This window comes from Phoca vitulina, unplaced genomic scaffold (genome assembly GCF_004348235.1).
Source record: "Phoca vitulina isolate PV1807 unplaced genomic scaffold, GSC_HSeal_1.0 scaffold6, whole genome shotgun sequence".
Classification (NCBI taxonomy): domain Eukaryota; kingdom Metazoa; phylum Chordata; class Mammalia; order Carnivora; family Phocidae; genus Phoca; species Phoca vitulina.
The window spans coordinates 17,713,579-17,727,099 of record NW_022589709.1 but is presented as its reverse complement, the minus strand read 5'-3'; positions in this window follow the sequence as shown (position 1 = coordinate 17,727,099).

The window sequence follows — 13,521 nt, the reverse complement described above, 5'->3', positions numbered from 1 at the left end:
GAAAAAAAATTTTCTCTAAGATCAGGAAAATGGCAAGGATGCCCATTCTCATTATGCTATTCATCATAGCACTGGACATCCTAGCCAGAGCAATTAGGCACAAAAAAGAAATGAAAGACCAAATAGGAAAGAAAGAAGTAAAATGATCTCTGTTCACATAGACGTGATCTTACCATGTACAAAACCCTAAAGATCCCCACCCCAAAACAAACGAACAAAAATCTGTTAGAACTAACAAACGAATTCAGTTACAGAATACAATCAACATGCAAAAATCAGTTATATTTCTATACATCCACAATGGAAAATGTGAAAGGAAATTAGGAAAATAATCCTATTTATAATAGCATCAAAAAGAATAAAATCCTTATGAATAAACTTAACCAAGGAAATGAAAGACTTGCATACTTCAAACTGCAAAACATAGCTGAAAGAAATGCCTACTCATTCCAGGCTAATCCTTGTTCATATAGTTTTTCAATGAACATGACAATCCGGCAAGATGCTAACATAGGCAGAGCTTGCCTGATGAGCCCCTTTCATTTGATGAACTAACCCATGTCCACTCTGTGTGGCCTTGGTGACATTTTTCCTTCCATAATCTAGGCCACAGGAAAGGATGAGTGACCCATGTGGTAGCAATTAAAGTTTTGTCCTCCATTTGACATTTAGATGCTTCAGATTTCCACCTCCAGCCAAAATGGAGTGCCAGAGAGCAGATATAGCATCCTATCAGAAGCAACAAAAAAACTGTACAAAATATATGAAACAACGCCTTTTAACCTTGGAATTGGGCAGCACATGACATTTTAAGCCTGGTTCCCTTTGTTGTTGCAAGACAGTTGCCAACATCTCCTAGGGTTACCTGTTTTTTCATCCATGAGAGAAAGAGAGGAAACATCTGTTCTAGCATTCCAAATAAGAATAACAATGAGATGAGTCTGACTAATTGGACTAACTGAGGCGACAAGACAACCACAGAGGGCCTTGTCTGGGGGAATGTAATGTGCTGATGGGCACCTACTCCTCGAACTGGGAGTGCAGTCAGTTTCCCCCTAGCCCCTCAGCTACATGGAGGAGATGTGATCTCTTGAATGAAAAATAGACAACTATTAGAAAAATACATGAATTCTGGATAAACAACCAACAAGTGTCCATTACAATATGCAATGGTAGTAAGCCAGTTAAAGAGTGACATATCCACAAAATGGAATGTCTTGCAGCCATTGCATATAGTTGTTATACAGATCTATTTCTGTAGGAAAATGTTAAAGTAAAAAATAAAAAGATATAAAATGGCTAATGTGGAAGCATCCCCATTTTTTTTTTTTTCTCAAAGGCAGGATGGATAAATAGATAGATAGCAAAAAATATCTGAAGGAATTATACCAAAATATTAACAGGGATGCCTGGGTGGCTCAGTTGGTTGAGTGTTGTCCTCCTGGTTTCAGCTCAGGTCATGAGCTCGAGCCCCTCGTCAGACTCTGCACTCACCATGGAGTCTGCTTGAAATTCTCTCCCGCTCCCTCTGCCCCTTCCCCCACTTGTGCATGTTCTCTCTCTCTGAAATAAATAAATAAATCCATTAAAAAATGTTAAAAAATATTAACAATGGTTTTGTCTTAGTGGTAGGGATATGTGAGTTTTAATTTTTTCCTTTTTCTCCCTAATTTTTAATCTATCTTCCTGTAATAACATTTGGTACCTGTGTGATAACAATATCAAAATAAAGAAAAAAAATCCAAAGAAAAATATCCTCTTCCAGAGTTTGAGCCTGTGTTTAGTTTTGCTTCGACCAGATACCTCATTTTAACAGAGCAAATACCACCCAAATCTCCTTTCTCCCTCCAAAAGCACAGACACACCCAAAAGTAGCATATTGGTAGAAGACAGATGGTACCTGAATAATGTAAAGATTTGAGAAGAATAAGGTCAGTGTCGCCCTTTCCCCCATGTCATTAGTTTTTGGGCAACTGGAGATGAAATGGTTTTCAGAGGACTCTTGGATCAAAGCAAACACAGAGTTTATCAACCAGTTCTTGGAAGAGTAAAATAAGCACCCAGCAAGTTGGTCAGCAGGCAGTCCCCTTCTCAGAGATCGTCTTGGAAGGAAGGACAGTTATTCTCAGTGGTCATCAGACAAGCCAAGTGTATCATTGGCTAGAGCCCATTCAGTCTTTCCGCTCTGGGTCCCAATAATAATGGTGACATTAACTGCAGACAATAATGAGAACCCAACAAATTACATCCATGCCTTATTTTATTTAATACTACCAACCCCATAGTTGGACTTATAGTCTATTATTTTTCCCATTTAGAACATAATAAAACTGATGTCAGAAAGGTGAAGTAACTTTCTATAGTCCTTCAAGTAGACACAGAGCCCAAGTTTGAACTTAGAGCTGTCTGGGGGTAACACTGCTCTTTCTACTCTATCACATTCTCTCTTTGATCTTCCGCCAAACAACAAACAGGACATGGAACATATTGTGTCTGGATATAATTTGATATGATCTACATTTACTCTGAAGGGTTCAGATCAGGTTGATGGTAATTGGCTCAAGTATGCAGGGGGGCCTGGATGGTGCCTGGCCCACCCCTTCATCTCCCGCAGGGTTGCAGATTATTCTCAGAAGGACAATTAACAAAGGAGAACAAAAGTATACACCACTTTGTCATTGCTTGGACTCCTGGTTGGTAAAGTTGGTTGGGGTACATGGCTTAGCCTCAAGGCCTAAGTTGGGACTTGTGTTTCTCTTTAAGCCCTAAATTTTACAATCTTGTCAGTATCTCGTGAACCCGCTGATACAGGAACATGGAATGGTCATCATGCTTAAGTGTACATACAAACACACAGAAAGAGTGAGCCGGATAGCTGGCCACATGAAGTGAAGAAAGAACAAGATGCCTGGATCAACAGGGCAGGGCAGGGCAGCTTGCCCTCCAGCTGAGAGAGATTTTGCATGACCTCTCCTACCCTCTCGTTAAGGAACCTGGCTCTACGTAATCCCGTTAGCCTTCCTTCCTGGATGGGAGCAAGGAGGGAAGTAGGAAGAAAGAATCAGGGGCCTTTTACTTGTCCTGGAATATTTGCAGATAGCATCACCCGAGGATACAACCTGTCCGGGGAAAGCATGATTGGCCATCTCAGCACACACTGGGGAGCCGCATTTATGTTCCGATCCATTTCTTTGGTTATTCTGAAGAGACGCAATTCCTAAGTGTAATCAGATGATTTGGGGAACTCTCTCCCCGTCTTCCTCCAAGCATGAGAGAGAAACAGGTGGTCAAGCGGGCATGACCACTGAGAGTCTTCTGAGCCAAGATTAAACAGAGGCATTGAACATGCCAAGCAACTGTAATAGACGAAAACATCGGCTCCATTTCCTTTCAAAGCATTTTGAATGAATTTTTAATTCACTCTCTGCCTTGTCAATTATGAATAGAGATGCTAGCGTTAGCATAATAGCTGGAGTGTGGAAGACCAAAAACGGATTTCGGAAGAGGCACAAACATTTTAGCATCTTCTATATAACTGCCTCTGCTCACATCAGCCACCAGTGGAAGAGTCAGGTTATCTGTGAATGACACTTCTAACGTAAAAATGACCATATGATCTTCATGATAGAGTGAATTCCAGCTTGTAACAGGAAAAAAAAGTAAGCTTCTAAGGGTGACGGTAAGAATAGAATGATAGATCATAGTGCATTCTTTACTATGTGCTAAGCACTGTGACAATATGCATTTATATATATTTTTAATTGTGGTAAAATCCACGTAACATAAAATTTACCATCTTAACCATTTTTAAGTGTGTAACTCAGTAGCGTTAAGTGCGTTCTCACTGTTGTACAACTAACCTCCAGAACTCTTTTCATCTCCCAAAAGTAAAACTCTGTACCCATTAAACAATTCCCTATTCTACCTCCCACTGCGCCCAGCCCCTAGCAACCACCAGTCCACTTTCTGTCTCTATGAATTTGACTACTCTAGGAACTTACGTGTGTGAAATCATACAGTATTTGTTTTTTTGTGACGGCCTTATTTCACTTCACTTAAGATCTTCAAGATTCATCGGCCCATGTCAGAATACCCTTCCCCTTTAATGCTGAATAACATTCCACTGGATGTAAATACCACGTTTTGTGTAACCATTCATCTATCAGTGGACGCTTGGGTTGCTATTGGCTACTGACTAATGCTGCCATGAACATGGGTGTACAAACATCCCATCCAGATTCTGCTTTCGATTCTTTGGGGTAAATACCCAGAAGTGGAAATGCTGGGTCATACTCTACTTTTAGTTTCTTGAGGAACTGCCATCCTGTTTGACCTATGCACATGTTCTCATTTATTCTCACAACAACCTGTGACATGGGGATCATGATGAGCAAATAGACTCAGAGAGACAAGGAGCCATTTTACAGATGAAGAGACTGAGATTCAAAAGGTAATCAATTTAGGGAATAGGGAGCTGTGGTTAAGAGCTTGGGTCTGGGGAGTCAGACACACAAGAGGCCATGCCTTGTTCTAGTTCAAACACACAGCTGTCCACAAAAGAATGCTGTTTTGGTTTTGGTTTTGGTGTGTCCCTTCCAAGATTTTGTATTTCTATTTCAAATCACTCTAAAAGTTAACACTTTTAGCTTATTTCTAATCAAATTGCTAAGCAAGCAAAAAAAAAAAAAAAAAAAAAAAAACCTCTTAGAAATAACCCTGCTAGAAGAAGATGTGGTTTTATTTCATTTACGGAGCAATGATGTTTGCACAGAAAATACATTTTGGGGTCTGGTCTAGGCATGAAAGAGGGAGAAATGGAAGGAGAAGACGGGAAAATCAAGTAGTTTTCTTGGGACATAAAGTTAAAATATACTCATTTATACTGAACCAAAATCAAAATAGGTGGCTGGTGGGTCAGATGTTTCAGTGGAGAAGAAAGGACGGGAAGTCACTGCATATGGTACCCTCCACACCCACTCCCATTCATCCTGGAAATTATGAGGCACCTCATCTATTGTGTATAATAACAAATAGCATGATAATAAATATAAATAATAATAATATAGTATTTATATTATAGAACATAAAACGTAAAGTTTAATACATGTGCTCCACCTCCCAGTTTAAACAAAGGGAACATTACCAGTACATTAGAGAGCAGTCTGCAACTCCTCCATCATACCCTTCTCCTTCCCAGACACCCGAGGCTACGTAAACCCCACATTTTGTGTTAACCATTCACTTATGTGTCTTAACAGGTTTATTAAATATCTATATATGCAGACACCTGGGTGGCTCAGTCAGTTAAGCATCTGCCTTCAGCTCAGGTCCTGATCTCTGCTCAGCGGGGCGTCTGCTTCTCCCTCTCCCTCAACCCCTCTGCCCTGCTCATGCGCTCATTCTCTCTCGAGCACGCTCTCTCTCTCTCTCTCAAATAAATAAATAAAATCTTAAAAAAATATCCATATGTGCATCCCAAATCAGTATTTTACATATTTGGGGTTTTGGCCAACATTTTACGTATTTGGGGTTTCTTATAGGAACAAAATCATGCTCTCTGAATTAATGGAATCATACTTTGCCATCTTTTCAATATTTGATCAATATTTTGGTTCTAATATTCATCAACGTAGCTATATATAACTGCAGTTCATTTTCACTGTCACATAGTATTTCATAACTGGTTTATCCTTTCTCCTGACAATGGACATTTGGGTGGTTTGCATTAATTTGCTATTGCAAACAATGAGGTAATGCCCGGCTAGTCTAGGGCACATACAGAGAAATGCAATTGCTGGCTTGTGCAGTGTGCCATATTAAGACTTGCTAGATAATGTCAAAAATTTTCCAAAAGTATTCATAGCAGTTTATACTCTTACCAGGAGTGTAAGTTTCTCTGTTGCTTCACATGTTGTCCAATATTTAATAATAACTGATTTTTTAAAAAATTTTGCAAATGCTTTGGGTACTGAATGATATCTCATTGTGGTTTTATTGTGCATTTCCCCGATTACTTATAAGATGGATCATCTTTCCATATGCTTTTGACCATTTGCATTTCCTCATCTCTGGATCGTGTATCCAGATTTTCTGTCTCTTGTTCTAGTAGGTCGCTTGCCTGTGGCAGGTGGTGACGGTGTTTTCTCATTGATGCCTACAAGTTCTGTATCGATTCTGCACATTAAACCTTTTTAGGTTTCAGATAAATTTTCTGTTTGTGATTTGTCTCCATTCATTAAGGCTTCTCAATTTCATATAGTTAAACTTACAGAAATTCTCCTTGTAGCTTGCATTTTTTTATTTAAATTCAATTAGCCACCATATAGTACATCCTTAGTTTCAGAGGTAGAGTTCAGTGCATAGAACACCCAGTGCTCATCACAACATGTGCCCCCCTAAATACCCATCACATCGCACAGCTTGTATTTTTATTTTATATTTAAAAACAGTTTCCCTCCTCTAAGTTCTTAAAGTTATTCTAAAAGTTTAAAACTTTCTTTTCCCATTTAAATCTTTAATCCATCCCAAATTGGTTTTTCTACAAGGAAGTCACCCAATTTCATCTTTCGCATACGGGCAACAACCTGTCTCTGCACTAATGACTGAGTTCTTCTACAAGGCCATCTCTGTCATCTATCAAGTTGTGGTACATGTATAGGGTAATTCTGGGCATCGGGGATTCTCTGTTCTTTCCCACTGAGCTATGTGTTTATCCTCTGCCACATCAAACCATCTTGCTATTGGTCCCCCATTTTACCATTCTTCAGAAATTGCTTAGCTGCTCTTGGCCCTTTGCTTTTTCATGTTAGAATCGTTTGTCAATGTCGATGAAAAATTATGCTGGCATTTTGATGGGTAAGCCATCAAGTCTAGAGATCAATTTGGGGAACATTGATTTTTCCTACCCATAAGCGCAGTATGTCATCCCACTTAGTTAGGGTCTTTAAAAAAATATATTTAGCAAAGTATGATTGTCTGCATACTTTTTATACAAAGTCCTGGCATATCTTTATAAATTTCATACTTCTATAGGTCTTATCTTTTAAATTAAAAATTTCTAATTGTTGCTGGTGTATGCAGTTGATTATTTTGGTGGTATGTCCAACAGTCTTGCTAAACATTTTCATTAATAATTTTACATACTTTTTTTAAAGATTTTATTTATTTATTTGAGAGTGAGAGAGCACAAGCAGGGGGAGCAGCAGAGGGAGATGGAGAAGTAGGCTCCCTGCTGAGCAAGGACCACAATGTGGGGCTTGATCCCAGCACCCTGGGATCATGACCTGAGCTGAAGGCAGATGCTTAACCGACTGAGCCACCCAGGCAACCCTATATACATTTTTTTAAGTAGACACATATCATCTACAGATAATTACAGTTTCTTTGTTTCTGTTCCTCACACCCTCTCATTTATTTTCCTTCAGTGTAAGATGCTTAGTGGAGATAGCAAACTTCCTTGTTGTATTACAGATAAAAAGGATACGCTTTTAACATTGCACCTTTGAGGAGGACATTTTCAGTAGTTATTTATTGCCATTATTGTTTTGTTTAGTTTATTTTGTTTTATATGAACTTTATCAGGCAAAGGAAGTTACTTTTTACTTCCAGAAAAGCTTTGTTTTGTTTTTAATCATAAAGGGTACTCAGTTTTGTCAAACCCTGGTCCTGCATCTAATATGATGATGAAGTGATTTTTCCCCCTTCAATCTGTTAATCTGGTAATTTACATAAATAGGTCTTCTTGCTGTTGAATCAACCTTGCTTTCTGGAAATAAAACCAACCTAATTATGGTATATTAACTTTTTTATCCATTGTTGGATTCCTTTTTCTAAAGTTGATTGAGGGATTTGATTTGATTTGGAATTTTTTTCAGTTACATGCTTAAAAAAGATGGGTCCGTATTTGGCTTTTTTATTTTAAGATTTCATTTATTTAACTGTCAGAGAGAGAGAAAGAGAGCACAAACAGGGGGAGCGGAAGGCAGGGGGAGAAGCAGGCTCCCTGCTGAGCAAGGAGCCCGATGTGGGGATGTGGACTCCCTCCCAGGACCCCGGGACCATGACCTGAGCCGAAAGCAGACGCTTAACTGACTGATCCACCCAGGCGCCCAATCCCATAATAGTTAGTGGGCCATCCAGGTTTTCTGTTTTTCTTGAGTCATTTTTAATAATTTATATTTTTCTAGTGTTTGTCCATTATGCCTGCTTTGAAATTTATTAAGATAAAATTATTGCTAGGGTCTCTTATTTTTTTATTGTTTAAGTCTCTGCTGAATCTGCATTTGTCTATTTTCCCATTTTAAATGCTTTTTAAAATTTGAGTCTTCTGTCTTGTTTGGGATTTGTCAATATTGCTGGAAGTTTATTAATTTCTTTTAGAGTTTTCAAAAAACCAATTTTGGGTTTCTTTATATCTTTTTTCCTCTCATTTTTCTTATTTTTGCTTTTATTTTTATATCCATCCATTCTTTCTGATTGCTTTGAGTTTATTTGCTGTGCTTTTTCTAATTTCTTAAGTGGAATGCTTAGCTCATTTGTTTCCCTCTCATTTTTTTCTTTTCTAACCTAACCATTTAAAGCTATAAAATTCCTTCTAAAAAGCAATTGAATTGCATCGCACATTTTGTAATATAGTATTTTTATTATCACTCAGTTCTAAGTATTTTTAAATTTGTCTTTATGAAGTCATAAGTTATTCAGAAGTTTGTTTCTTAATTCTAAATGTTCACAGATTTTATTCTGTAGGCCAGGGATGTCCAATTCTGGTACATGTACCATCACCGTCCCCTGCTACACCCATGCCTGAGATCATGAGTCAGTCCCTGCGTCTTTCCCACTAAGCCCAGAAGCCTTCCCCGTATAGCTCTCTGGGAGCCAGAGCCAATCAATCCGAGCCGGCACGTTGAGATGAAACTGTTGAGCATCCCTGCTGTAGGCTGGGGAGACATTCGGCCAGCGTGCTGGAGCTGCCAGGCTCATATTTGTGCTTAAAGAAAATGCTTCTGATCTCGAGACAGTAAAATAGACCCACTTTCCCCAGCCCTGGAATGTTTTCAATCTCGAAGAAACAGATGCAACAATTTAACTCAAAAGGCATTTACTGAGCAATTACTATGTCTAAGGCAGTGGGCTGCAAATAATGAACAAAACTGTTGCTGCCCTCCAGGTGTTTACAGCGAGCCTGGGAATAGAAGTCTTGCACTCCGAAAGCCCTGTCAGGGCATTCCTCGCCCCTCGCTCTGCTTCTCTCGTGTGTGATCTCATTTCCGGCCACTCTGGGAGCGAGCTGGTGTTATCTCCACTTCACAGATAATGAAACAAGACTTAGAGAGATGAAGGCGCTCACCCAAGATTGCCCAGCCGGGATTAGAGCTGAGACTCAGAGCCACACTGATGTGTGGGCACGGCGCCCTGCGCAAGATTACAGGGTTTGTTTTTGCTTTTTTGTTTTTTGTTTTTTGCTTTTCCTCTCCCATTTTGTCCACATGCTCAGCAATTGGAAAGTGGAATGAGAATTGATGGATATGCAGTCAATTCCCTTCTCCACTGTGGAAAGTACATCTAATCTTCAAGAGGCTCTCAATTACATCATGGTTAGTTGACTCAAAGAATCTTGCTTTGGGGGCCTGTTGTCTGTTTTCCTTATCTCTCCAGGAAGCTTTGGCCAACAAAGCAGAATGCTTATCTTGCAGCTTTAGGGCTTTGAAAAAATGTATTCTGTGGTGCAGAGGCGTCCTTCCCTGGGGGCCTGTGTGACACTTACGAATGAATCCATACCGCCCAAGGTGGGGAAGCAGCCAGAGTCCGTCTGCGCTGAGGGTAAGGCAGGGCTGTACACATGCATGTTACCCCATAGTTCCCGTGGCCCGGACACCGGCTCCGGGTGTCCCTGCTACTGAAGCCTTCCACAAGCCTCAATGGCATACATTGAAGAAGCAGTTACCATTCATTTCCATGGAAAAAATTTTTGAGCATTCCTAGACCCAAAAAATCACCTCTCTTCGGCTTTTGTGATACCTTAGGCCCCATCTTGCTAACGGATGCACAAAATAAATTGAGATAAAGCCCAGGTGCTCAGAGACAGCTCAGAGCTCTGGGGTTTGGTGCTGAGATGCCCAGCAGTTGCCGGGGAAGGGGCTCGGTGGGGCCGCTCCCCCTTCCCCGGGGCGCACGCTGCCTCTACGATGGCTCACAGCAGAGCAAACTCTGAACACGGCTTTCACTTGTTCCCTTTTTCCCATTAAAGAACAAATCCCCTTCGGCTTTCTTCCATTAAGCAAAAACAGGTACTAACGTAGGTCTTTCCTAAAAGCGAAGAGGTGTCACATGAATATGACGAGCACACACGTGATTTATACCTGCTGTCCCATTTCACCTTTAATTATTAGAATGAAGATTAGTAACCGCGTCTTACAAATAAGGATGGAAGACTCAGGGAGCATACATGATTTGCCCAAAGTCACACAGCCATTAAGTAGAGGGACTGAGATTTAAACCTTCGTCTGTCGGACTCTGTGTAGAGACCCATGTTCCGACAGCATATGCTGCTCTATTTCTGCACCTGCACAGGGAAATAGAGTGGGAGATGATGATACCCAATAGGTGTATCCTTACATACTGATGGGTTTTTCCTAAATGGAAAAAACATATGCTATATAATTACTGTAAAGAACTATGTTAGGATTTGTCCCCAGTCTTGCTAATGTGGCCCTCAGACCAAGAGCCTCCACTTGACTTGAGCGCTCGTTAGGAGTGCAAGTTCTTGGGCCCCACCTCAGACCTACACAGTTTAACAAGAGCCCCAGATGATTTGTATATACGCTGAATTTTATGATCTCTGTAAGACACCGGAAAGCCCATTAAATGGCTTTTCTTCCATTTACAACCAGCTCTTTACTTGTCTGTAGAGCTGGCCCCACAGGCCTAGGCATGGTGTTTGTGTGCCTATCTCTGCATCTCAGAAATGAGCCACAAAACCCCACTCAAGGGGAAGATACTCCCTATTAGCCAGTTTGACTCATTTGGATTTTCTCTTTCCCTCCTTTCCTTTCTTGTCCACTGATTTATTGTTTGATTTGTAGGTTTATCTGCCTCTTGTCGCTTCCTTCAGCCCACTCCCCCAACACGATGTTTCTTACATTCAAACATAAGTATGATTCCTGCTTGAAAATCGTCAGTGGCTCCCTGTGTTAGCACAGGAAAGTCTCCATTCTATTGGCCTGCCCTTCATTGTCCTCCAAATCTGATGTCATTTTCTCTTTTCAAACTCACTGCCCCCCCTCCATTTCCCACCTTATACCCACTGATCCTTGGCTCCCCTGGCTGCTCACAGGCCCCAGCATCCCACATGTCCTGTCACGGCACAGCGACACCGTCTGTCCTTCCCTTGTCCTGCCTTGTGAACTAGCCCTGCCTGGAATCTTGTCTCCCCAACTTACTGTCATGAAAGTATTTCTTCATCTAAGAAGAAAAGGTATCTCACAGGGCTATTGCAAGGCTCACAAAAGAAGAGACATGAAGTTCCTAGCACACACTGTGGGATCCATCAGTGCTAAGGAATGGAAGAGAGGGAGGAAGGAGGAAGGAGGGGAGGAGGGAAGGAAGGAGGCACAGAAATCGGCTAATGTTCTGGCCTCCTGGGCTGTGAGCTCAGTGTACAGGAAGCAGTCTATGGGGGCCTTTAGGACCCAGCAAAGCCCAAGTGGAATTTTACAGGCAGCTGTGTGATTTGGAGACGTCCAAGCATACTAAGCCTGTGGTCTCAGGGAGCATTTTCCCTGAGAATGGCAGGGAGCATTTTCCACCCTGATAAATAACTGAGGAGACACTCAGACATTCCTAAGTACAAACAGTTGGCTGGAGAACACTTTCCAGGGGGGATTAGCACTCCCAGGTGCAAGCTGGGTCTCAGAAATGGACCAGCTAGCTAATGCTCACAGCGAGGCCAGGGCTCACAAGAGACTCCAGAGTCGCTGATAGGAGCCTGGTGGCTCTGGGTGACACAGATTGGCGGGGGTTCGCAGCACTCAGGGATGTGGCCAGAGAGGAAAGGAACAAGCTGAGTGTGGTCAGAGTCCCAGCCTCCGAGGCAGGCTGCACAAGCAAGAGAAGCCCTGGCCGGTACTCTTTATCCATGCCCTGGGCGGATTTTGCTAACCTCCCTCTGTGCTCCTTCCTGCCCCGCCCAGACTCCAACTCGGAATCCTTCTCAACGGAGCCCACCAACAGCCACTGCAAAGGACCCAAGTTAGTACTCTGTAAAACCACACCAAACTGCAAAATCTGGGATGGGCCTTCTATTGGTCAACACCATCCAGCAGAACCATCTGGGAGATGGAAGTGTTCTATGGATGATGGAAATGTTCTATGGTGTGCGCTGTCCAATGCAGTAACCTACTCGCCATGTGTGACTGCTGGGCCCTTGAAATGCAGCTAGTGTGAGAAAAGAAATGTCTACTTTTGTTCCATTTTAATTGACTAAAAGTTGAATTTAAATTGCCACTTTTTTTTTTTTTTTTAATAAATATGGCTATCCAGCATCTGTTTGTGAAAAAAACTCTGCTTTCCTCATTATTTACCCTGGCACCTTTGTGGTGTTCCTCATTCTTGACCCTGCTATGAGAGATTGCCGTGACTTTCCAAGTCTTGGGCTGGTTCTTTAAATTTAAATCGACACAATTAAATAAAGTAAGGATTCAGTTTCTCAGTTTCACTAGCCATGCTCCAAGAGCTTACTGCTTTCATGGGGCTCTATGTGTGCGAGAGTTTTGGACATTTCCCTCATCACAGAAAGCTCTCCTGGTCTAGCACTGGTCTCAAATGTGACCATGGGCCTCAAGCTGTGAGGGAACAGAAGGTATGATCACAGTGACCCAACTGGTGGAATCCTCCAGACCAGGATCTCTAAGGCCCTGATGCCACAGCGCATGGGGATGCCCATGGCAGCTTGCCCACCCTGCAGCCCCCCGTGATAGCAGTCCCAGAGATGCTGTCTTGGGGGACCCATCATACTCCCCTGAGAGGTTAGAATCACGTCCCCATGGGACGGAGAAGGAACCTGAGGCTCAGACAAATTAAGTAACCGAACTCAGGCTGTGATGGTGGAGGAGGAGCCAGACCCAGATCTGATCCTTAAGTCTGTGCTCTTTCTAGTCTGCACATGGCCCCCAGGAATGCTGGTCAGAGAGAAAACCATTTGGGTGGGGTTACTCAAGGCATCCACTACCACGGGGGTCCACCTCTGAATCATTCAACCCGCTGAAGGGTCATTTTTGAGTCCCACTCCCAGCCCATCTGTACTAAGCTAAAAGTACATTTTTATGATGATCCACAAGTTCAAAGCATGAGGCCCAGAGTGTGGAAGCCTTAACAACAATAACAACAACAAAAAGGTGGCCCTTGAAGACAAATAGCCATGTAACTAATACTCCAAGGCAGAGAGAACACTATAGAATTGCTATCCACAGAAGAATGTCTGTAACTTCTTTATTAGTATAAATAATAATAATAATAATGTATGAG